The following is a 22,214-nucleotide window of genomic DNA, read 5'->3' on the forward strand; positions in this document are numbered from 1 at the left end:
CCGTGACCACAGGCAGCCCACTTCCTCCTCTGTGGCAGCAGCCACAAACGGTGCCAGCACAGCTGACATGGCCCCTCCCCTACATTTATCCCCCCTCCCCCCAGTGCCAAGCCCTGGTCAGCCTGGGGGCCTAGCCCAGGCGGGCAGGATAGCTGGTGAATGCCTGGAAAGAGCTCACCTCCCACTGTGGCCCTGTCCCCTGGAGTGCCTGTGGTCACACGGCCACACCTCAAACCTCACCCTCAGTGCCAGATGCAGGCTGAGCTGTGACCCGGACCAAGGACCGCCCCCCCCTTCCTGACCCAGAATGGGCACAGTGTGGTATGTGTGGGCAGGCGTCTGAGTGCACGGATGACTGGGTGAGCGTCTGTGTGCGTGTTTGAGCGTGCCTGCGGGTGAGTGCATGTGAACACCTGTGTACGTGTGTGTGCATGTGTGCTGCGTGTGCAGGCACTCGTGGGTCTGCGGGTATGGGTGCCGAATGCGGCTCAGCTTGTCTCCCTGTGTGTGTTTATATGTCTATGCCAGCGAGGTAGGTGAAGTTTGAGAGTAGAAAGTGGGCTGGCTTTAAGGCTAATTAGCTGAACTTAGGGAATGAGGCTCAGTGGTGGGCGGGAATGGCGCCCTGATCTCACACAGCAGAGTCCCCCAGCCAGCCAAGGACACATCACCTCCTCCCCACCAGGTTTGCAGGGAGGCTGAATAAACAGAAGACTCAGCGTAGACCCTGCCCTTGTTCAGCCCCTCCAGGAAGTGAAAGCCCTGACCTCTTGCCCTCCCCTCAAGGGGGAGCCCGGCCCCCACCATCTATTCACCCCTGAGACCTGTAGGTGCCTGGCAGCCAGTAGGGGTGGGAGTGAGGGGTTCATCTGGGAGGACTCCTGGGGGAAGAACACCTTGGCCACCCTGAGCACCCTCCAGTGCCCCACAGAATCCTGTTCACTGGACTTCGGACACTCAATGGGTAACTCACACTTACCCCTGTAATGCGGGCTGAAGGAGGCAAGCCTGGCCCCAAAGGAGGGAAGTTTTAGCTTTAGAAGGGGCCTGAGAGAGTGCAGCCTTTCCCAGTAGTCCTTAGAGACTCCCAGCTCACCCTGAATCTGGGGGCTGGGGCTGGGGATTTAGAGCCTCTCCTCTGGCCCCAGGGAGGCTGTAGAAATGGGGGAACTGGGGCGTGGAAGAGCGCTTGTGCCAGGAGCTGGGAGACCTCGCTCCATTCCAGCTCAGTGTCCAACCCCTACAGGGCCCAGGGCAAACCTCAGTTTCCCTTCCTGATGACGAGGACAGCCTGAGGCAGAGAAAGGGGCCAAGGAAAAGCTGATACATCCACTCTCACCCTGGCTCAGACACCACCTCCTCTTGGCACCAAACCACTGGAGGGCCCCAGGCCTCTGAGCTCCAAGGCCAAAGCCTTCCCTGGGCCAGAAGCCAGTTCTAGGCAGGGAGCTCTCAGGGGGCAGGGCCAACCGCTACCTGCTCTGGGTGCCTAGCCCCATACCCAGACCAAGGACTCTGTGTGTCCCCCCACTCCAGTCCCAGGGCAGAAGGGGAGGAGCCCAAAGAGGATGGTCATCCCTGTACACTGTCCATCTGCCTAAGAGAACCCCATCTTACCTGGGGATCCCGGCTCCCCTTTGTCTGTAGTCCTGGCTCCTGCTGCCACCACCGCCACACAACCACCACCAGAAGTAGGCCCACTGCCCTCACCTGGGCCAGTTCCTGGCAGACCTGCAGGAACAAGAGAAAACAGATGAGCTGGGAGGCGCCACCAAACAGGCTCTTCCCATCAGTCAGCCCCAGCATGGCTGACACAGGCCCGGCTCAGCCTCGTCTGGTTCTCAGACCTTGGCCTCTGTGGACCTGGCTTTCTCTTCTATGAAATGAGGTATTGGGCTTGACTTTTCCAGGGCACTGGCTATGTGTCCACTCTATGATTGGGGTCGGAACACTATGTCTCAGCCCTTGGAGCATTCCCAGACTACAGATACAACAAGAAAGCTGTCCCTCATCCTCCTGTCTTCAAGAGCCTGCCCTGTGGGCTTGGAGACCTCGGGTGCAATCAGGTACCACCGCTTTGTGGCCTGGGGCAATTCCTCTAAGCCTCAGCTTGTCTCATCTTTAAAGTGGGGAGACTACATCTCCCCAGATGGTACTGAGGCTCCAATGATGTGGTGTGCCAGCTGCTGTGCTGAACTCACACTGGGAGTGCCAAATGAATAGTGACACTTTTTTATTCTTTGTTTTGCACCTTCTAGTTCAGGTGATTCTCACATTGCTGTGGTGCCCATTATACAGCTGAAAAAATGGAGGCCCAGAGAGATCCTAGAAGGAAGGAACAGCAAAGGCAACAAGGTGACCTGAGTCTCCTGGCTGAAAGGCCGGAGCACTTTCTCTGCAGGCCAGGCCTCCACAAAAGTTTCTCCTCCCCAGATGTGAGCCGCTCCTCCAGCTGAAGACCCCCATCACCACTCCCTCGGGGCTGAGGCATCCTCGAGCTTTATCTTTTTGTCTGTGCTTTAAGTTATTTCTAATTTTAAACTCCAATTAGCTGTGCCTGCTAAATGGTGTCAGTGGCCTGCGGTCACAGCTTCAAATCACCCCCACCACTCTCTCCCCATCACTGCTGCTGAGACTGGTAGGGGGTATCATGTGGGTTCAACAGGGCTGGATGTAGGTGGGGTCTCTGTCAGCCATCTTCCCTCCACAAGCAGTCTGGTCAAGGGGATGGGAGGGGGCAAAAGATACATCACAGGCAGGAAATTGGGTTGGGACTATCTGGGCTTTTATTAGCTCCAGCTCCCAGGAGAACGGGGACCATACAGTTTGGGGGAGGTGAGTGCTCACCAAACAAGACTTAGCATGTGCTGAGCTTTCACTATGGACCAAGGCTGTGCTAAAGGACCTCTGACACAGGACTTCTGGTCCTCACAACTTTCTCCACCCTGCAAATAAGGAAACTGCCTTAGAGAGGCCTAGTTCCCAGCTCTTGCTCTTAAAAGGCACAGCACGTATTTGAGCCCAAATCTTTCCTGGGTCCAGAGCCCTCGGTCTTAGTCACAACACTGTGACCTCAGGTGTCTGTGAACTTGGGAGAGTGGAGGAAGGTGAGAGATGGAGGCCTTCCCCGTCTCCCCAGGAGCCAGGGCTGGGCCTGAGTGTGTCACGTGCACATCCACACTCTCACGGCCTGCCACATGCATACCCATACACACACACACACACACCAGGGCTCTCACCTTCCCTCCCCGCACTGCCACCCCAGGGCAGAGGCAACACACACCTTGTGGCATCCCCTCCTGCTACTGACACCCACGCCCAAGCACTCTCAGTTCCCCACAATCACAATGACTCCCCAAGCACACATCCTCACAGTTTCATACAGTCAGACTGTGAGTCTCCCACCAGTCATACGCTCAGCCTCACCCCCAGCCAAACTCCTGTCACACGCCAGATCCCTCATACCACCCTATAGCCAGCCAGGTACAGCTGTCCAAACACCTCCACATCACACACACACATACCCGCACAACTGCCTTCTATCAGCCTGCCCACCACACCCCAGCTCAGTCCACGGCAGGAACGAGGAAACCCAAGGGACCAGTCCCCTCCCTCAGCGACTAGGTCAGCCTGGTCACAGCGGCTCAGTGGCAGAGAACAAGAACATGTAAGTGCACACACATACACACACTTATACAGACACACTCACACATGAGCCTGGTGGGCTGACACTAACACTGCGGGCTGTATGTACTCATGACCACCAAGACATACCCAGTGTACAACACAGGACCCTCCAGGCACATGGGGACACACGTCCCAACACACAGAGGGGAGTCCGGTGACAAAGAACATAGTACACACATAGCTGCAGAGGGCACACAGAGCCTCAGGACACTCAAAGAGATATATACACATACACACAGGCAAGTCACACATGTTTAAAAGGACAAACAGGGTCAAGTCCCAGACCCGGTGACAAAGAACACACAAGGAGACACAGATACACAACATACCTACACGACAGATACGGACAACTCAGCAGAAGACAGGGTCCACGCACATAGGGTAGGGGCCAGAGGAGAAAGGAACGTCGCCTCACTCACACCAAATCCTTCTGACCCGGTTCTAGTGGGGGTCTCAGTGGGGCTCTCCCCTCCCTGACAAGGACGAATGGAGGAGTTGGGGAAGTGCGGCTGTTCTGCCGGTGCCCACCTCCTGCGTCTTCACCCCTTCCCTCCTCCGCCTCCTCCCCTCTCCCGGCTGGGCCCCCAAAGGGGTGGCATCTGGACTGGGAAGGGGCCACTGGAAAAGGGGGCTGGGGGGCGTAGGGGTGGGAGGGGAAGGGCAGGGGATAGTGTAGACTGGAGCCACGCCCAGCCCGGAGACAGACAGGGAGAAACACACAGAGACTGAAAGAAGAGAACAAGCGAGGAGGAGGCGCCGCGCCGGCTGGGCAGGGCAGAGTCCCAGCGGCGGGAGGCGAGGCCCAGCGGGCGGCCTGGCCTCAGCCCCGCGGTAGAAAAGAAGAGGCGGCGGACAGGCAGGGGTCGGCGAGCGTGGCCGGGGGCGCCGCTCGCGGAGGACAGGATCTAGGGGGTGGCGGGAGGTAGACTGGGGGTGGGGTGATGGGGCGCAAGCGGGGCGAAGGGCAGCCGGATGGGTACTAGGAAGAGGCGGACGGGGGAACATTGAGGGGGTGGGGACGGATGGACGGACAGAGGGCCCCAGGAATTCGGAAGGGAAGGGTGGACCCTCGGAGGCGCTGGGGGCACACGCGGGTAGAGAGGGGCCGGGAGCAGACGGATAAGAGCCCCTCGGCCCCTACCGCTGGACAGAGGGCCAGACAGACGGACGGCGGCACGGAGGCACCGGCGGGTCTCGGAGCGCGGCGGGACTTTCGCCGGCCGCGGCTCAGTTTCGGAAACGGGAACCGGAGCGGGGAGGGAAAGGGAGGGGTGGCGTGCCCTCGGGGCAGCCCGATCCCACGTCCGGGCCCGGCCCTCACTCACCTCCGGGCGCGGGCCAGGCGCCAGGGGTCGCGGTGGCTAGAGTCTGGCTCTCGGCGCGGCTCCCGGGCGCGCGCGCGGATGGGGGTTCGGTGCGCACCCGACCCGGACGGGCCCGGCGGCCGGTGAGGTACCACCCGGGCCTCGGCGCGGCGGGCGAACGCCGGGGGTCGCTCAAGTGATCCCGGGTCCGCAGCCTCTAGCTCCCGCGCAGCGGCACACGGAAGTGCGAGGGGGCGGGGCGGCGCGGCGCGACCTCACCCAGGTGCCGGCCCGGGCCGCGGCCCCGCCCTGGGCCCGCCCCCAGGAGGGCCCGCCTCCACCCGCGGCCCCCGGGGGTCTAGCGGCTCGGCTTTCCCTGGCCGGCCACTCAGTGTCTGGGCCTCTCCGCCCGCCCCGGCACCCCTCGCCCCCGCCCGCCATTAGGGCACGTACCAGCCCTCAGAAGGGGCCTCATTTTACGGAGGACGCTGAGGCCGGGGGGTGGGGGGCGATCTCCCCGCCCCACGCCCCGCACAGCGAGCCGGAGAGGCGCCGGAGGGGTTCCCCAGCGCCGGCGCCCGGGACTCCCGGCCCGCCAGCTGGCCCGCGTCGCCGGGCCCTCGCTCTTTCTCTTCCTGTTGGCTGGAGTGCGGACGCGGCCGGGCTCGGTGCCCGCCGCCAGGCCGGCTAGTCCCGGCCCTGCCCCCGGAGACGAGTGGGAAGACTCCAGGGCGGGAGGCTCTAGATGGTCCACCGCTGCTGGTCAAGCGATTCTGGGAGCAGCCCCTACCCCGATCCACCAGTATTCCTCCCTCCTGCCCCTGCTTTTCAGAGTTCCCCATCGCCTCTGGGAGGCTCCTGATCTTCTTTTCCAGACTTAGAACTTGTTGTCTGGCATAACTCATTCATTCATTTCATTCACTGGGTATCCTCTGGGCCTCAAGTCTGGGGAAAGAGTAAGGCCCAGGGAATCCATTCCCTTGCCCCCAAAGATCAGAAAACCAAACCAATGACTCCAATGAAAAGAAACGTCACTTTTCAGAGGAAAAGAAGAGGGTTCCAGTTCCAGGCCTACCTCCTGGGGGACCACCTAGAGGACAGTCTGGACAGCTCTTCCCAGCTGAGACCTAAGGGATGAAAATGGGAGGCAATCCCTGAGGAAGCCTGAGCTGATCAAGGGGCCCACAGCCAACACAGGCCATGGCCAGGACATTAGTCTTCTCAAGGAGCAGGTGGTTGCAGCTGTTAGAGTGGAGTGGGCTTGTGGGGGAAATGGATGGGGCAGAGGTGCTGCCGTGTTGTTCAGGTGGGAGGACCCTAGGTTGGGGAAGATGGGTGGGAAGAAGGGGTCACACCAAGTGGGTTACAGGGCTGTGGGAGTGGGAGGAAGGGGTGTCCAATGAGACCTCCAGGGATGGAGAGCCTGGCAGAGATGTGAATCCTGAAACTGTTTTAAGTGTGTGTCTGGGGGGGTGGGGTGGGGGGGTGGTCTGGACTGGAAAGAGAAAAACTACAATGATTCTTCCCACAAATGGGAGGCTGGCGGGGGTGGGGCGCGGGCCGGGCGGCTGCTACTCTACATTCCAGAAGGAGGACCTAGTTTGAAAACTGGTTAATGTCTAGGTTCCCAGCACTGGTGCCTGTCCCCTACCCCACTGGGGGAGGCTCTATCCACCAAACTGAACCTTCAGGTCACACTGGACTATCATTTGGGAAATAGGGCTTATGCCCTACTCCTCACAACCAGTCTTTTGCACACACTGTTCCCTGGGACTGAATGCCATTTCCCACACAGCCCCAAATCTCTACCTCTCTTGGTTGTGTCCATTCAAATGCCACTCCTCCGTGATGCCCAGCTGTGAATCCATGGCACGTCCCTGAGCTAAGGGACTCCATTCATTAGTGTGATTTGTGTCCTCATCCCCACCCCCACCCCATGGCTTCCCTGGGGCTGGGCTGGAGGAAAGGGGAGCAAGGTGAGCTTCAGGTGACTTTTGCTCACCTGGGATCAAGTTTCCCTCCTGGCTCCTCCCTCCAGGTCCACAGTGGCCAGCCTAGCCTCCCCCTCAACATCAACAATAGGCCCAGCCTGTGCCAGGGATCACTGGAGGGAGGGCAATGGAGGGCTGCCTCTTGGGGAGCTCCAGGACCAGCCACCAGAACTTTGCTCCCACACGCTGAGGTTCACCTTGGAAAATGGAAAAGAAGAATAATCGCTATCACTGATGGAGCTTCCCCAGTGCCAGGTCCTGTGCTGGGTACTGGATGTGTGCAATCTGATCAGTCCTCAAGGCACTTTAAGGTGAAGGCCACTTTTGGTGATGAGCAAACTGAGTCTCAAGGAGAGATGAAGCCACTTGCCCAAGGATTCACAGCTAGTAAATGGCAGAGGTGGGATTCAAACCAAGGTCCACCTGGCTCCAAAGTCCAGGGGTTCTCAGTCTCAGCACTACTGACCCTTGGGTCAGATGATTCTTTGTTGTGGGGGCTGTTCTGTGCATTGGAGGATGTTTAGCAGCGTCCCTGGCCTCCACCCACTGGATGCCAGTAGCACTCCCCTCCCTTAAGTCGTGACACATAAAAATGTGTCTCCAAAAAGGGAACCCTCCTACACTGTTGGTGGAAATGTAAATTGGTGCAGCCACTATGGAAAACCGTATGGAGGTTCCTCAAAAAAACTAAAAATAGAGTTGCTATATGAGGCAGCAATCCCATTCCTGGGCATATACCCAGACAAAACTATAATTCGAAAAGATACATGCACCCCTATGTTCATAGCAGCACTATTCACAATAGCCAAGACATGGAAACAACCTAAATGTCCATCGACAGATGAATGAATAAAGAAGAGTGGTACATATATATAATGGAATATTACTCAGCCATAAAAAAGAATGAAATCATGCCATTTGCAGCAACATGGATGGACGTAGAGATGATCATACTAAGTAAGTCAGAAAGAGAAAGACAAATACCATAAGATATCACTTATATGTGGAATCTAAAATATGGCACAGATGAACCTATCTACAAAAGAGAAACAGACTCACAGACATAGAGAACAGATTTGTGGTTGGCGAGGGGGAGGGAGGTGGGGGAGGAATGGATTGGGAGTTTGGGATTAGCAGATGCAAACTATTATATATAGGATGGATAAACAACAAGGTCCTACTGTATAGCACAGGAAACCATATTCAATATCCTGTGATAAACCATAATGGAAAAGAATATGAAAAAGAATGTATATATATAAATATAAAAATATATATATAACTGAATCACTTTGCTGTACAGTCAAAATTAACACAACATTGTAAATCAACTATCCTTCAGTAAAATAAATTTTAAAAAAATGTCTCCAGACACAGTCAAATGTCCCCTAGGGGGCAAAACCACCCCTTGTTGAGAACCAGTACTTTAGAGCAGGACTGGTGTTGCAGGAACAAGAAGGATTTAAATTAGACACCAGGAAGCACTTTCCTGGCCCTCAGGATTATACAGACTCATGAACTCAGGGGCTGTGAGCACACACTAGCTTCAGCCAATCTTTCTCCTATGGAGATTCCAAGGGGAGGCGAGATGTCCCCAGAGAAGGGCAAGGGGCTGAGGCTGTGCAGGCCACACTGTGGCCAATGCAGAGAAAGGATGCAGGTGGGCTTCCCTCTAGAGACAGGCCCTGGGATCAGGGGACCCAGGGAGAACAGGCTTGTGTGGGGCCCAGGGAATCCAGGCCAAGCTCGGCTGGAGCCACTCTGCATGTCGGAGTTGCCCTTTGGTGCCACACTGGGTGGGCCAGGGCGCAGTCCAGGTGAGCTTGCTTCTGTGCCTCCACAACCTGACTGGTACTGAACTTAGAAGGGCCTGCTGAGGCTTGGGAGCGAGGCTTGGCTGTGTCACATGCTAACCGTATGACCCTGGGCGGGTGACCACACCCCTCTGATCCTGAGTTCTCACCTGTGAAATGGGCTGATGACAAACCATGTTGGTGGTTAAGTGTTGGGTGAGATGATGTGTGTGCAGTTTCAGCCAGGGTGGACACCTGGTGAGGCTCAGCTCACACTGGCCAGGGGCACAGGTAAGGTCACTTTGCCAAGTCACAGGCTGTCAGCCTCAGAAGAGCCCTTGTCAGCCTCTCATGATATGGGGCATAAATCCCCAAGCAGGGCTGGGTCCATAGCGGCCACCCAGAAGTGGTACTTTCCCTTTTCCCCTATCCAGGTTTGCAGCCAAGGAAACAGGCCCATCAGAGTCAGCACTGAGCAGTCTCCAGACTCCTACCCCCAGCATCCACCCAGGGCTGTCCCCCTGCAGGCTCCCTGGAGGGTTAGTCCAGAGGATGGCCAGCCTGACCCCTATAGCTTCTACCCCACCCAGAGGCCATTAACCCTGGGGGCCCTCAAACCCCTCCACAGGAAGGCCAGGACTCAGCCAAGCAACCTGGAAAAGACCTGGACCTCCCTCCATCTCTGGGGCTCGCCCACCTGAGGGGGCAGGATGGGGTCCCCCGCTTGATCCCTGCCAAGAGTTGGTCCTTGTTCTGGCCTCTCTGCCTATGCTGCCTCTCTGTTTCTGCTTCTCTGTATCACCATCCCTGTCCCTGAAGCTTTGGCTGCCATCACCATCCCCATCACATCCAGAGCACTGGCCTGACCAAGGGAGAGTGGGCTCGTGTTTCTAGAGCAGGAGGCCTAGGCCAGCAGGGATGGTGCTCCTGGGCAACTGCTGGGGATGGCAGAGCCTGGATGGGTCCTGTTGGGGGTAGTGCATGCAGGTGAGAAGGGCACTTGGAACATGGTCCAACCTGCGGCCATGCCTCAGGTCACCAAGATGACCATGGGCAGGGATTTCAGCCTCAGGCACTGGGTAGGCAACAAATAAGGGAAGTGGCCTTGGGGGTAGTACCAAATGGTAGGGAAGTGCCCGGTCAGGGGCCTGAACAGGCCAAGTTTACATCCTGGCTCCACCCTGGACCTGTGCCTTAACTGTGCCTCACCTTCCTCATCTGTGGAATGGAGAAGAGGACAGTAATATTGGCCTGGTGGGTGGTTGAGAGGATGGAAGAGATCAAGATTCTGGGGCACTAGGGGCAGAGCTCAATCCATGCTGGTGTTCACTACCAAAGAGTTGGTGAGGCCGGCTAATGGTCCACAAGTTCTGTCCTCAACACATCTATGTTTGGGTGAAACTTGAGAAATACCTGGGGTAGACAAGGGGAAGGTGCTTTCTGGGAGTTCAGGGCACAGGGTTTTCCCCAGGCTCTCACAGAGCAGGCAGCCCCTGGACTACCCCAGTCCTGCACTGACCACCGCACAGCCCCTGCTCTTCTGGGTCCCCTCTTCGGGCTCCTCTACTCCTCTGCCCACCAAAGGGGCGTGGATAGGCATTGGTGCTGTCAGGGGCAGTCACGGACTAGCAGCTATCCCCTGGCACAGAGACCCAGGGGACCCCCCAGCTCTCCAGCATCACCCCTACTCCCCCATCACCTGCATGCAGCACCCCCTCTGCTAAGATCTGCCAGGTCTCACACTAGGCTCTGACACCTGCGGAGTCGGAGGGGCTCTGTCACCCACAGGGCGGGGAGGGCCGCCGGCCTCACCAGCTCCCTCCCTTGCTCACCTGCCTCAGTCTCCCTCCGCAGCGGGCAGCTCACCGTGCCCAGCTTGGCCGGTGGGAAACGGGGAACGGCGGGTAGGGGTGGCCCTGAGTTGGAAAGGGTGGGGAAGGACCGCCAGGCACACCCGGATCCCCACCCGGACAGCCTCGCTCCCCAGCAGCGGCCGCGGCGCACACGCCCCCGCAGGCACGTCTCCCGCGCCCCGGGCCCAGCCCAGCCTAGCCCCGGGGAGGCCTTTCCCAACGGCGGGCGGAGGCGTCCGCCTCGCCACGTGACTCGGGCCCGGCTATAAATGACCCGGCTCTATTCCCGGGTCGGGCCGCCACCTGGAGGCGAGAGTGGCGCCGCCTCCTGGGCCCCCGCGCTCGGCGGTGTCTTCTTGCCCTTCGCTGCTGGCTCCGTCCAGGAGAGTCAGGGAGACTTGAGCACGCCCGTTTCATGGATGGCGCAACCTGGAGCCTGGGCGAGAGTGTCGTCCAAGGCACCAAAGCCTGCCCCCTGGGTGGGAGGACGGGGGCTGGATGGGGGGCGGGGGTGGTGAGAGATGGGGAGGGAGAGCCACAGAAACCTAGAAAAGTAATGAAGCAATGACACACATTGGCTGTTCTGATGAAAAACAGAGCAAATAAGGAAAATAGTGACAAGTTTACATAGAAAAGTAGAAATTTCTCATAATTGCACGGATAATTTCATCTCCTCAGACAAACCTACCCTCCACACTGTTATTGTATCTTAGAAATTGTCCTATTGGAAGGCACAATCTGGGCAGGGTTTCTGGAGGAGGTGACTGTGAGGAGGTGACAGAGCAGTCTGGGGCTCAGGACTCCTTAATCATTTTACCCTAGGACAGGATGAGGGATCCTAGGTTCCTCACCCAGCCTTCACCCAGGGTTTGCCAACAACTCTTGGCAGGGCTGTGAGCAGGGGCAGTGAGCAGTGCCTGGAGAGAGAAGTGGTTGGGCCAGTTGGACCAGCAGAGCCTGAGCAAGGTACCTGCACAGCCAGCACCCTCCATCCTGGGTGTGCTCAGGTTGTGCTTTGCTCTTGAAGATGCCATTCCATCAAGCTCTTAGCCGTCTAACAAGGCCCCATGCAAAAGATCCTCCTCTAGGGAGACTTCCAGATTCCTGTCTCTAACTAAAGAGGTCCTCTGCTTCCTATGAGCCCTCCCCTCAGTTCTAACCCGCTCCCATCCCCTCTGTCCAGGGCCTCTCCTGAGGCACCAACCACATGGTGCAGACACTCCAGAGTAGGAAGAACTAGCATGCATCTTCCACACTAACTCACTGTGTGACCTTGAGCAAATGCCAGCCGTCTCTGAGCCTCAGTTTCCTCATCTGTAAAATCCCCAGCCCTTGAGGCTGCTCTGAGGATGGATTGAAATGCTGGCTGCAGAGGGCCCAGCCCTATGCCCAGCACTAGAAACAGGCAGCTGGGCTCTTCATGTCCATCTCCCCCAGGCTGCGAGCTCCCTTGGCAGACGTACGCCTCCTCCTCAGTGCCCAGCAGCCTGTGATGGGCAGAGACAGAGGTTGCCAGGTGAGGAGCCTCCCCAGGGAGCTGAGTCTCACCCTTAGGCTACTTGCGCACCCCACCACCTTCACATGCCTGGGCCTTGCCTCTGCCCACAGGATTCTGCACGAACGGACTGTGGCCATCTTGGCCACAGTGGCTAGGCAGGTGGCCAGGCTGCTGGGCAGGCCTGGGCAGCAGGAATGGTGAGCCCTTGGAGCCAGAAACACAGCCAGTTCCCAGGCCAGCCCCTCAGGGCCTGTGGGCACCAGGCAGTCATCCCAGGGCAATAGAGGGAAGAGTGAAGAAGGCTGGAATTTCTGGATGGGGGTGGCATTTGGGTCAAAGGCAGGGATATATAATCTAAGCCCTCAGGTGGGGCCCATGTGGGACCCTTTACACCCTCACTCTAGGCCAGTGGGGTGAGGACTCTGGCTAGCTGCATCCAGCTGTACCAAGTTTCCCCAGGTGGGCACTGGAACTGGGGCCTCAGCTTCAGGCTGCAGGCCTAGGATCACAGGGAGATTTGGGAACCTTGCAAAGAAGATGAACTAGACTTTCAACTTGGCCTCAGGTTTCACAACCTGGAAGCCTGGGAAGTTCATGCTGATGTCTGCTCTAGCTCTACTGTGCTGCTGAGCAACCATGCTGGTCTGTCCTTTGGGGTGGGAAGGTAGCTTTCTTGTGTGGGGGCCACTCTTTGCCTCGGGAGCAGCTCTCTGGAGGGAAAGCAGAAAGGATGAGGAGGGAACTTGGGGAAGTGTGAGTGGGTTTTAGTGCTGGGCAATAGGGGTTGCGGTGGGAGTGTTCTGTGAAATCTGGCTTTGGGTTCTTGCGTGTGCACCTAGGTGCCGGCTGGTGTGCACGTGTGGGGGGCTGGGGGGTGGGGATGGAGGCAAGCTGGTGGCAGTGATGCCCAGTCTTCCCTCCTGCTCCTCACGCCCTCTCCTTCCACACCACCCACATGAAGCCGCCGGAATCTAGAGGAGAAGACTCCAAGGAAGCCTCCGCTGCCCACCAGGCTCTTGAGAAGCCGGGCTGTGGCCAAACCGCAGCCTCTGTGGGGTGGGTGTGGTGCATGGCATAGCTGTGCCACAGGGGACGAGAAATGAACTTTTCTTCCCTCAGGCAGAAGCTTTGCTTTGAGAGAGGCGGGGAGGGGACAAAGGATTCCCAGCCCCTGGGGTGGATCCACGTGGGCCTGCGCTGGGCAGCCTCCTGCCCTTTCCCCACCGCTCAACCTCCACCCCCCGCAATGTCGCCACCCCAGCCAGGCCCCAGGTCACTATGGAAGCGTGTACAGGTCTTTGTCCCCTTGGTGCCTCAGTCTCCCCATTCCTTTTTTTTTTTTTTGGCCGCGCTGCACAGCATGCAGGATCTTAGTTCCCTGACCAGGGATCGAACCCACCCCCCCTGTACTGGAAGCACAGAGTCTTAACCACTGGACGGCCAGGGAAGTCCCTCAGTCTCCCCATTCTGACTTCTCCATTCTTTTGTCCCCCCTGCCGCCGCAGTCTTTTGTCCCACCAGTGCCTCTTGTCTGGCCACCTGCAGTCTTCTGAACTCAGGACCCCAGCTCCACACCCCCAACAATTCTTTCTTCTCACAGGAGCCACACACCCCTCCTGAAGAGTCCAGGACTGCTCAGTCCCAGCCCTGAAGTGACCATGGATCTCTCGGGATAAAGGACAAAGTCTCGACATGACTGTCAGGCCCAGCCTGGTTCAGCCCTGCCTCCCCGGCCCCTGCCAAGCGCCCCAGCTCCTGTGAGAGAAATTTCTTTCAGTTCCTACCAGACAACCTCCTGCAGTTTCTCACCTCCAGGCCTTTGCCCATGCTCTTCCCTTTGCAAGGTGCACCATGCCTAGCTAACTCCTTCTCAGCCTTCATATAGGTTCTAGCTTAGTTACTACCTCTTCCAGGAAGCCTCCCCTAGCCCCTGTACCAGGTTAGGCAGAGCTCAGACATCAGGGCAGAGTGTGCCCTCTCTCCCTGGGGAACACCACCACTGGGGGGTTGGGGGATCGTCCTTTCACCTCCCCACCCAGGCCTGCCCAGCTTCCAAGCCCCAGCCCAATGCTTTACCTCAGCCCCCAGGTGTCTGAAGAAGAGAGAACAGGGTGACCAGCAGGAAGTAAGGGGACAACCGGTGGAGGGGGGGGGCGTTCCTCAGGATGACTCCTGCAGCTCTGGCCCACCTGCCCTACAGGGCCTCCCCTGGGAGCTGGTACCACCAACTGATCCTCCAGATTTGCCCGGGGCTTCCAGGGCTTGGGGGGCTTGGCCTCTCAGCTGAGCCCCAGCTCAAAGGGAACCCTAGCAGCTGAGGATGGGTCTGGCATCCTGGGTCTTGTCTGATGGGAAGTAGGCATGAAGTGAAGCTTCTGGAGAAGGACAAACCTCTGGGCTGGGGTGGGCCTGAGCGCACACAAGTAAGCGAGTTTGTGTCAGGGGTGGGGATTGTGGCAGAATGGAGCTAGACACAGGCTCCCCATGGGCATGCCTGAGGAGGTGCCTGGCAAGTACTGTGAAGCTGGAGGCTCACCCTGCGGTGCCTCTGACTTGCTGCAGAATCCCAGGAGGCCCCTCTGCCCCTCCAGGCCTTGATAGCTCCAGCTATACAAGAGAGGCGACAGGATGGGACGTATTAAGTTATCACTAGGATGATACTGGCCCCCGCCAAGGACAGGCTGAGCAGTTCAAAACAGCATCTCGTTTAGTGCTTGGGGCAGCTTCAGTTTACAGGTGAGGAAACTGAGGCTCAGAGGGGTGAGGTCACCACCCAAGGCCACTCGGCAGGTCAGGAAGAGGCGGCCCCCCAGGTCTGTGTGAGGTCGCAGCCTCCAGCCTTTCCGGAGGAGGACCTGGTGGCTTCAGAGGCAGGGGCTCCTAGTAGTTAAACCTGGTCTCTGGGTTCCCCTCCCAGCTCATCCCTCACTGGTTGTGTGACCTCGGGCAGGTAGCTCAGCTTCTCTGAAACACGATGAAGGATGATAAGATCCCTAGCTCTCCGTGGCCACGAGGATTAATTGACCCAGTGAGGGTAAGGAGGAGGCCACTGCCTTCCCTATCCCATCTCTCCCTCCTCCCCAAGTCCGCATGAGGACGTGCTGGGAGCATGGACAGGAGTGGGCCACTCTGAGGGTTGCAGGCATCAGGTCCCGCAGTTCCACCCAGATACATTCTTCTATTTACCCCTTGGCTAGGAGCCCCCCAATTGCCATCTAATTGCCTCCACCTGGGTAGAGTAGGCATTCTGATCCCATCCCACAGAGGAGGAAACTGAGGCTCGGGTAAACCCCCGCCCAAGGCCACACAGGTTGTTGGAGGAGAATGAGGCAGGAGCCCAAGGCCTGGCTTGTCCACGTGTCCTGCAGAGAGTCGCTGCCCCTTCCTTAGACAAAGGCAGGATGCTGTGGTGGGGACCGGCTCTCTGCCCTCCAGTTGGTTCTGACAGGGGCATTGTCAGGACAATTCCTCAGGAAGCTGGAACGGAGCAGATGTTCTGCCTGGCTTAGGCCGGGCCCAGATGGCAGCCTGGACTTTGGCCAGTGTCCCCACCAGAGGAGGGGATGGAGTCCAGCATGATTTGGGAGGCCGGGCATCTGTTTTCCTCTGCCTGGCAGGGATGCTGGGCTGGAGCAGCCGCATGCCTGGGTGACTGCCCTCCAGGGTCCCCTCTTCCCTTCCACCTGCCTGCGGGGTTCCCAGCCCACAGTGCAGCCCAGGCCCCTGAGCCTGAGCCTCCTGAAAAGGGCCTGTCCTTACAGGTTGTGTTGAAGGGCAGTGGCTGAGCTCAGGAGGCCCAAGCCTGAGACCAGGAGACCTCTGGCCATTGGGGGCGGGCTTCTTGCAGCGAGTTCAGCCACTCAGCTGTGTGACCTTGGGCAAGTCACCTCCCCTCTCTGGCTTCAACTCCCTTATCTCTGAATGGGGTTGTTTATAGCCCCTCAGAGGCTCAGGGAATGTAGACAGAGGAGGGTCTAGCACTGTGTCTAGATCAGAGTGACCTCCCAATAGATTACTGCTATTTTTGTTATATGATTTAATTTTGATATTATCAGGGTGCATTTAAGGATGGGGTGGGAAGCTTACATGGCCTGAAGCCCTCTGCATAAAACCTAAGGCTCTTAGAAGCTTAATGCAAACCATCTCATCTAACTCCCCATCAAATAGATGGGAGACTAAGGTCCCAAGGGGCAAAGTGACTTGCCCAGGTAACCAGCACAGACTCCAACAGAGCCAAGAATAGAACATAATTCATTGTTCTTTCCCTCCTGCAATCAGTTAGCAAACACCAACTGTGTGCTAGACCCTGTACTAGAGCTGAGGAAGCAAGGACAGCTCCACCACAGGGTGCCCCTGGCCTGGGCCAGAAAGACAAGGAGGAATTCCTTCTCGGGCAGTGGTGAGGAGGCAGAGAAAGCACTCACAGCCGGAGCAAAGACTACATCCAAGACCAATCCTAGGAAGAGCGAGGTGAGCCTGTGGGGCTGGAACATGGGGTACACAGGGTACCCCAGGGGTCAGTGGGGGACTCACATTCTCAGGGGCCTTGGATTCCATGCAAAGGCCTGGGTCTGCATTTGGGCCTGTGCTGAAGATAATGGGAAATGAAGCCTTGGGAAAGGGGTTTTCCAGGCAGAAACTGGAAGCGATAAGGTTGGGAAGACAGGCATTCTAGGCAGAGGAAAGGGCAAGGGCCTGGAGGCAGGCTTGGCTGCAACAAGCCCCTTTAAATGAGTGGATAAGTGCAGCATGGCCTTTATCATTCATGCTGCCTGGGTCTGTGGGTCCATTAGGGCAGGGATCAGAGTGCCCTGCCACATGCTGCTGATGGCACCTGCAGTGCAGGGGTGGAGACACAGCTGATGCAGAGACCTCCACCCACCCACCCCCATGCCCAGCTCCCCCCACCCCCCGCCGGCAGCGCCTGAGGCTGATTACAGCCTGCTCCCTGAGCACAAGGTTTACCGACATGAAAGGGCACACATGGGTGTAGGTCCAGGGAGATTTCTCTAATCTCTGCCCTTCTGACCTTTGCTCTGTGAGCTCAGTGCGCAGCCCCGAAGGATGGGCTGCTGGGTCTCCGACCAACAGACTCATGGGTGAGGGTGTGGCTGTGTGTAGGGGGTTCCTGAGTCACCTCGAACCCTCTTCCTTTCGTTTACTGTTGGTTCTGGAACCTTTACCTATGGGTCTCTGGGCTCTCTGGTGTCATCATTCTAGCACGTGACCTTCCTGGTGCCTGTAGGATTGAGCCTTAAACTGTGTATGTCTTTGTTCCTTCCCTAGCTGCAGGGTCACACCCCCTTGAGGGCCATGTCCTCTCCTCCAGATCACTCCCCGTGCCACCACACACATGGCCGCCACCCTGTGAGGGTCAGGCATACTGTAGGCTCTTAGTGAAGACTGGCTTTCCCGGGGCGGCACCCCACGCCCAAGCAGTGCTCAGCAGCATCTGTTCACCTCACATTTGTTGGCTCCCTCTGGGCCCTGGGCCTCCACGGGCAAAGGACCAGGGAGCTGCTTCCCCATGGAAGTCAGGCTGGCTGGGATTGGCCTGAGCCTCTGGGGCTCCCTGTCCTGTACCCTCCTGCAGCTCTAGCAGGCCCTGCCCTGGAAGCTCCTCTGCGGATCCAGAGACATCCCAGCCCTGCCCTGGGGAGAAAGATGCAGTAGGCGGGGATGTGCCCAGAAGAATCAGGAGCAGCAATGCACGATGAAACAGCTCGGGGCAGACCTGCCTGTGCTGCTGCCCAAAGCACTCAGACACAGGATCCTCTCCCTGACCTGGAGGCTGACCCCTCGAGTCCCCACTTCTTGCTGCTTTAAGATGGGGAAGTTTGGGGTGGGAAGTCACCATTACTTCCTCCATCATCACCCTGCAATTGCTGACATGGTTGAGTGTACAAGGACATGTCTGTGCATAAATTCTTGTGTGTGAGAGGCCTGCAGTGTGGGCAGCAGTGTGGGAGAGCAGGAAGGTGCAAGTGCACACGGCGGTGAGAGGAAGGCCAGGCTCCAGCCAGCAAGGGTGCATGACCTCCAGAGATGGCTCAGGCTCAGGGTTTGCCCTTGAGGCACCCTCATTCCCAGCCATCCCAATGCCAGCATCTGCCCTCCTAAGACCAAGGCCTGGGCACCTGAGGGGAGGAGGGGAAGGGGACAGTGGGGAGGAGGACGAGGATGGAGAGTCCACTGTGGGTCCTCTGGAGCCTACCCATTCTGGCCTCACACTGTGTCCAAGAGGCCCTGGAGTACTCTCCAATCAACTCTCCTGGCTGCCAAGGGTCCCCAGAGCAGCCTTTGCCCCCAGGGCCTGGGCAGAGGCGGGTCCGTGGAGACTGTGGGGTCCTGAACTCTTGGATCCTGCACTCAGAGGTCAGCTTCCTTGGAAGGGCCTCCTCCCCAAAGGACTCAATCTTTATCTGTGTCTGGCAGTGGTCAGCCGGTGTGGGGAAGCCCAAAGGCACTGACTGGGCATCAGAATAAAACTTCACAATTGCTGCCCCCGCCCAGTGCCACAGAGCTCTGCCAGAAGGTAATTATAGGTGGCCTGGGCTGGCTGGCTCTGCTCATAGCCCAGAGCTCAGCAGGCCCAGGGGCCTCAGGGCTGCAGGGAACCCCTGCCCACCCCATTTTGCTCTGCCCCAGGCCTTCAGGTTCAAAACATTCCAAGTCCCCAGCTCCAGGGCCCTCCACCAGCCTTGATGCCTACCAATCTTGGAAGAGGTCCCCTGGGGGTCCAGGTGGAATCAGGGCTCTACAGAGGATGTGGTGAACATGAACTTGGTCTCAGAATCTTAGAATCATAATAAGAACAATAATTCCAGCCCCTGCATATCAAGTACTCACTACCTACCAGGGCCTGAACTAATACAATGTTTATTAACTCACAATCTTTCCACAAAGCCCTTACAATGTGGGGACCATCATTAGCCCCATTTTACAGGAGAGGAAACTGGGATGGACCCAGGGATGCTAAATGACACGCCGATCCTCACACAGACAGGACGTGGCCAAACTGAGCCTTACATCCCAGACTGCTCTGAATTCCAGGCCAGAGTTCATAGCCACTAGGCCAGTCTACCCCTAATGCCACAGAAACAGGGATGGGGGTAGGGGGGACAGCTGGAAACTGGCCTGTGTGGAGTCAGACGAGCGATGGGTGCGAAGGTATTGGCAGCTAGCAGGGGAGGGACACAGCTCCCCTTCCAGAGGCTTGTTCCCCAGCTGTGAAGGTCTGTGCAGACCTTTCTGTGTGGCCTCACGGGGTAGGTGTCCAAGGGGCAGTGAGAGGCTGGGGGAACAAGGGTAGGCGCACACAGTCTGGCTGCCCCACTGTCAGCCTTCTCGGTCCTGCCCAGGTCCTCCCAGACCAGAGGGAGCATCCTGCCCGGCCCCACCTGTTCCGGACCCCACAGTTTTCTTCCCCCACAACCTGGGAAGCTATGTGAGGGCAGGGGCTCACACAGGAGCTGCACCTGGGACCCCTATGCGCCCCTTGCACTGCCCCAGGCCCAGTGGGGATGCCTGAGTCTGCCAGGCATAGAAGGCTTGGGTCCGGTCTCCTGCAGCACAAGCCTCCACCTCCTGGGTCCTTGCCAAGATTTATCTCTGGAATTTGCCTTGGAAAACTCCTGGTTCCTGCTGACTAGTGAGGGCAGAGCTGTGCCTGGGTTCAGGATCTCGGTCCACACTGTCCAGAAGTTCTCATGGGCATCTAACTTCTCATTTGCTGTCTGTTGTTCTTTCCCATTCTCTTCTCCCTTTTCCCTTTCTGGTTCTTGCAGATACAATAGTAAAGAGGCCCTGGGTTCATAGCTCCATCTCCATGAATGACTAACTCCAAATGACTTCTGCGCTGACCTTGTTAGTAATCAACAATGAACCCACAGACATTTATTGGGTCCCTACTCTGTGCTGGGGGTTGAGGAGAGGTGAAAGGAGGGGCTGACAAATTCTGAAGTAGGCTACTGTGCCCCTCTCTGTGCTGGTGGCCAATATTGCTAATCAATCACAGCACTTCTAACTGAGCCCGGAGGGATACAACTCAGAATCCTTCTCTACAGAGCTGCAGGGAGCCATTGGCAACCAGCCGCAAGTGACACATCAGTTGAAACCCATTTACCCTCCATCTCTTCTGCAGCCCACCTCCTGCCAAGGATCGAGGCCAGGGTCAGGCCAGGGCTTCTTGTGCAAAGCTGTCCTTGTCCTGTCCCACCTCACACTGCCTGTGCCCTGATTTCTTTGTCCTCGTTCTCAGCACCTGACACAGGATGGGGAGAGGGCAGACAGGATCATCTGTCTTTGTGTCTCAGGTTCCTCCGAGGCTCTGATGGCCTGGTTAGGGACTTGGCCCCAAAGTAATGCAGTGCCTTTGAATGGAAGGCATCTGGGCCACTGCATCCAAGCATCTTTCAAAGCTGCCTCCGTCTGGGACCCAAGACCCTCCCCAGACACATATCTTCTCAGAGATGCTCTGGGGCCTGGGGGTCATAAGTCCCCTCACCTTGTCTCCTGCTCCCGAGGTGCTCACTGTGCATTCCTTCCCAGGTCGGCAATAAGATCCTGACTGCTGCCTTGCCTTTGGTAGCCATTCACACATGTGGATTAGCATCCACTGGGTGCCAGAGCCTATGGCAAGGGTCAAGGACCCCCCAGCAGAAACAGCGGGTCCCTGATTCAGGGAGCTTGAGGTCTGTAGGAGAAAGAGACATGTTCCTGGATGGGTGATTGAGAAAGCATTAAACTCAGGATCAGACAGGTGGGAAGTCAATCCCAGCACTGCCACTGAGCCTCAGTTTTCTTGCCCATAAAATAAGGATAATTGTAGTAAGAAACACAATAACACCTGCTTCACAGACTTATTTAAAGGTTAAACAAGATAACTTATGCCATCCTTTAACATTATTTGTTGAGCACCTACTATATGCCAAGATTTGCCCTCAGTTCCAGGGATATGATCACTCTCTTGGAGCTGACAGAGAGAGAGCAGACAAGTCACTAGGAAATGACCACATCCTGTGAACAGAGCCCACATGGGGGAAGCCTAGGCACTATGAGAGCCAGAAGAACTCCTGACTCCACCCAGGAAATCAAAGAAGGCTTCCTGGAGGGGGTGACTCCTGAAGGAGGAGGATGAATTAGCCAGGCTTAGGGAGAAAGGTGTTCCAGGCAGAGGGAGCAACATGAGCAAAGGCTAGGCAGTGAAGATGGTGCATATGAAAGGGCCCAGCACTGGGCCTCAGCACTGTTTAAAAAATACAAGGCAGGAGAGTGGCCCAGACAGACTGGCCTGGGTGCTGGATGTGGGGCAGATGAACTGGGTCAGGTACGTCCAGGGAGCTGCATTATTTACTGTCCCATCTATAAAATATTTACACAGGCTTCCTGATGATTTATGGTGTTTGTTTTCCTACCTTGGGGCTCCTGGCAGGTAAACCATGTGCCCTGCAGCTCACCCTTGGGAGGAGTCCCAGGGCACCGATGCCAAGCACCTAACTGGGCCAGGAGGAGGGCTCTGGTCCATCAGGACAGGCCATTCAGCAGCTCTAAGCTCTTCTAATGAGGTGTGAGCCCCGCAGACCTGAAGTCCCCACCCCAGAGTCCCCAGGGCAGAGTCAGGAATCCAGGGTGACAAAGGTCCAGGCTATGGGGAGAGGCAGACCCAGACGGTGACCCAGTGCTCCCTGGCTGCATGGTCTTAGACGAGGTGCCAGACCTCTCTCATCTTGTCTTCTCCCCTGTAAAATGGGGTTCATGGTGGTACAGTGTTCTGAGGAGTGGTTTGAGATCACATAGCACAGGTGTCAGCTCAGTGACAGGAAGCTTGAAACTCTATACATGTTACATTAAATGTCTGCGAAGTGTAACATTAGGACAACCTGTCAACTGGAGCACACCTCATAGAAGAGGACAACTCTTATAAGTGTTTTATGTGGGAAGTGGGTGCCTTTTAATTTGCTTGGGTTGAGAGCCAAGAGCCTGTGGAAACCTTAGAAGGGCTTGACCTCAGCCTCCCACAGAAGGAGACCTGCTGTCCCCTCTGCTCAGCACCTCTCTCAGAGTCTTTTTAGAAATCTTTCTTACAA

At 57.2% G+C, this 22,214-nt stretch overlaps 1 protein-coding gene across 2 annotated transcripts in view; it reads right to left on the reverse strand.

Annotated features, from left to right (window-relative positions):
- The window catches only part of PRKCD (protein kinase C delta), a 29,492-nt gene extending 23,869 nt beyond the window's left edge, over positions 1-5,623 (reverse strand). Inside the window, exons 1-2 of one of the 2 annotated variants that reach the window (XM_068558167.1) lie at positions 5,445-5,623; positions 1,618-1,731 (exon numbers count right to left, since the gene is read on the reverse strand). The gene's annotated coding sequence lies outside the window, so the exon portion shown is untranslated. Of the gene's footprint in view, positions 1-1,617; positions 1,732-5,012; positions 5,222-5,444 lie in introns of those variants that run through there. The other variant, XM_068558166.1, reaches the window with a different exon arrangement.
- Positions 5,624-22,214: the final 16,591 nt, after the last annotated feature.

This window comes from Eschrichtius robustus, chromosome 12 (assembly GCF_028021215.1).
Source record: "Eschrichtius robustus isolate mEscRob2 chromosome 12, mEscRob2.pri, whole genome shotgun sequence".
Taxonomy (NCBI): Eukaryota; Metazoa; Chordata; class Mammalia; order Artiodactyla; family Eschrichtiidae; genus Eschrichtius; species Eschrichtius robustus.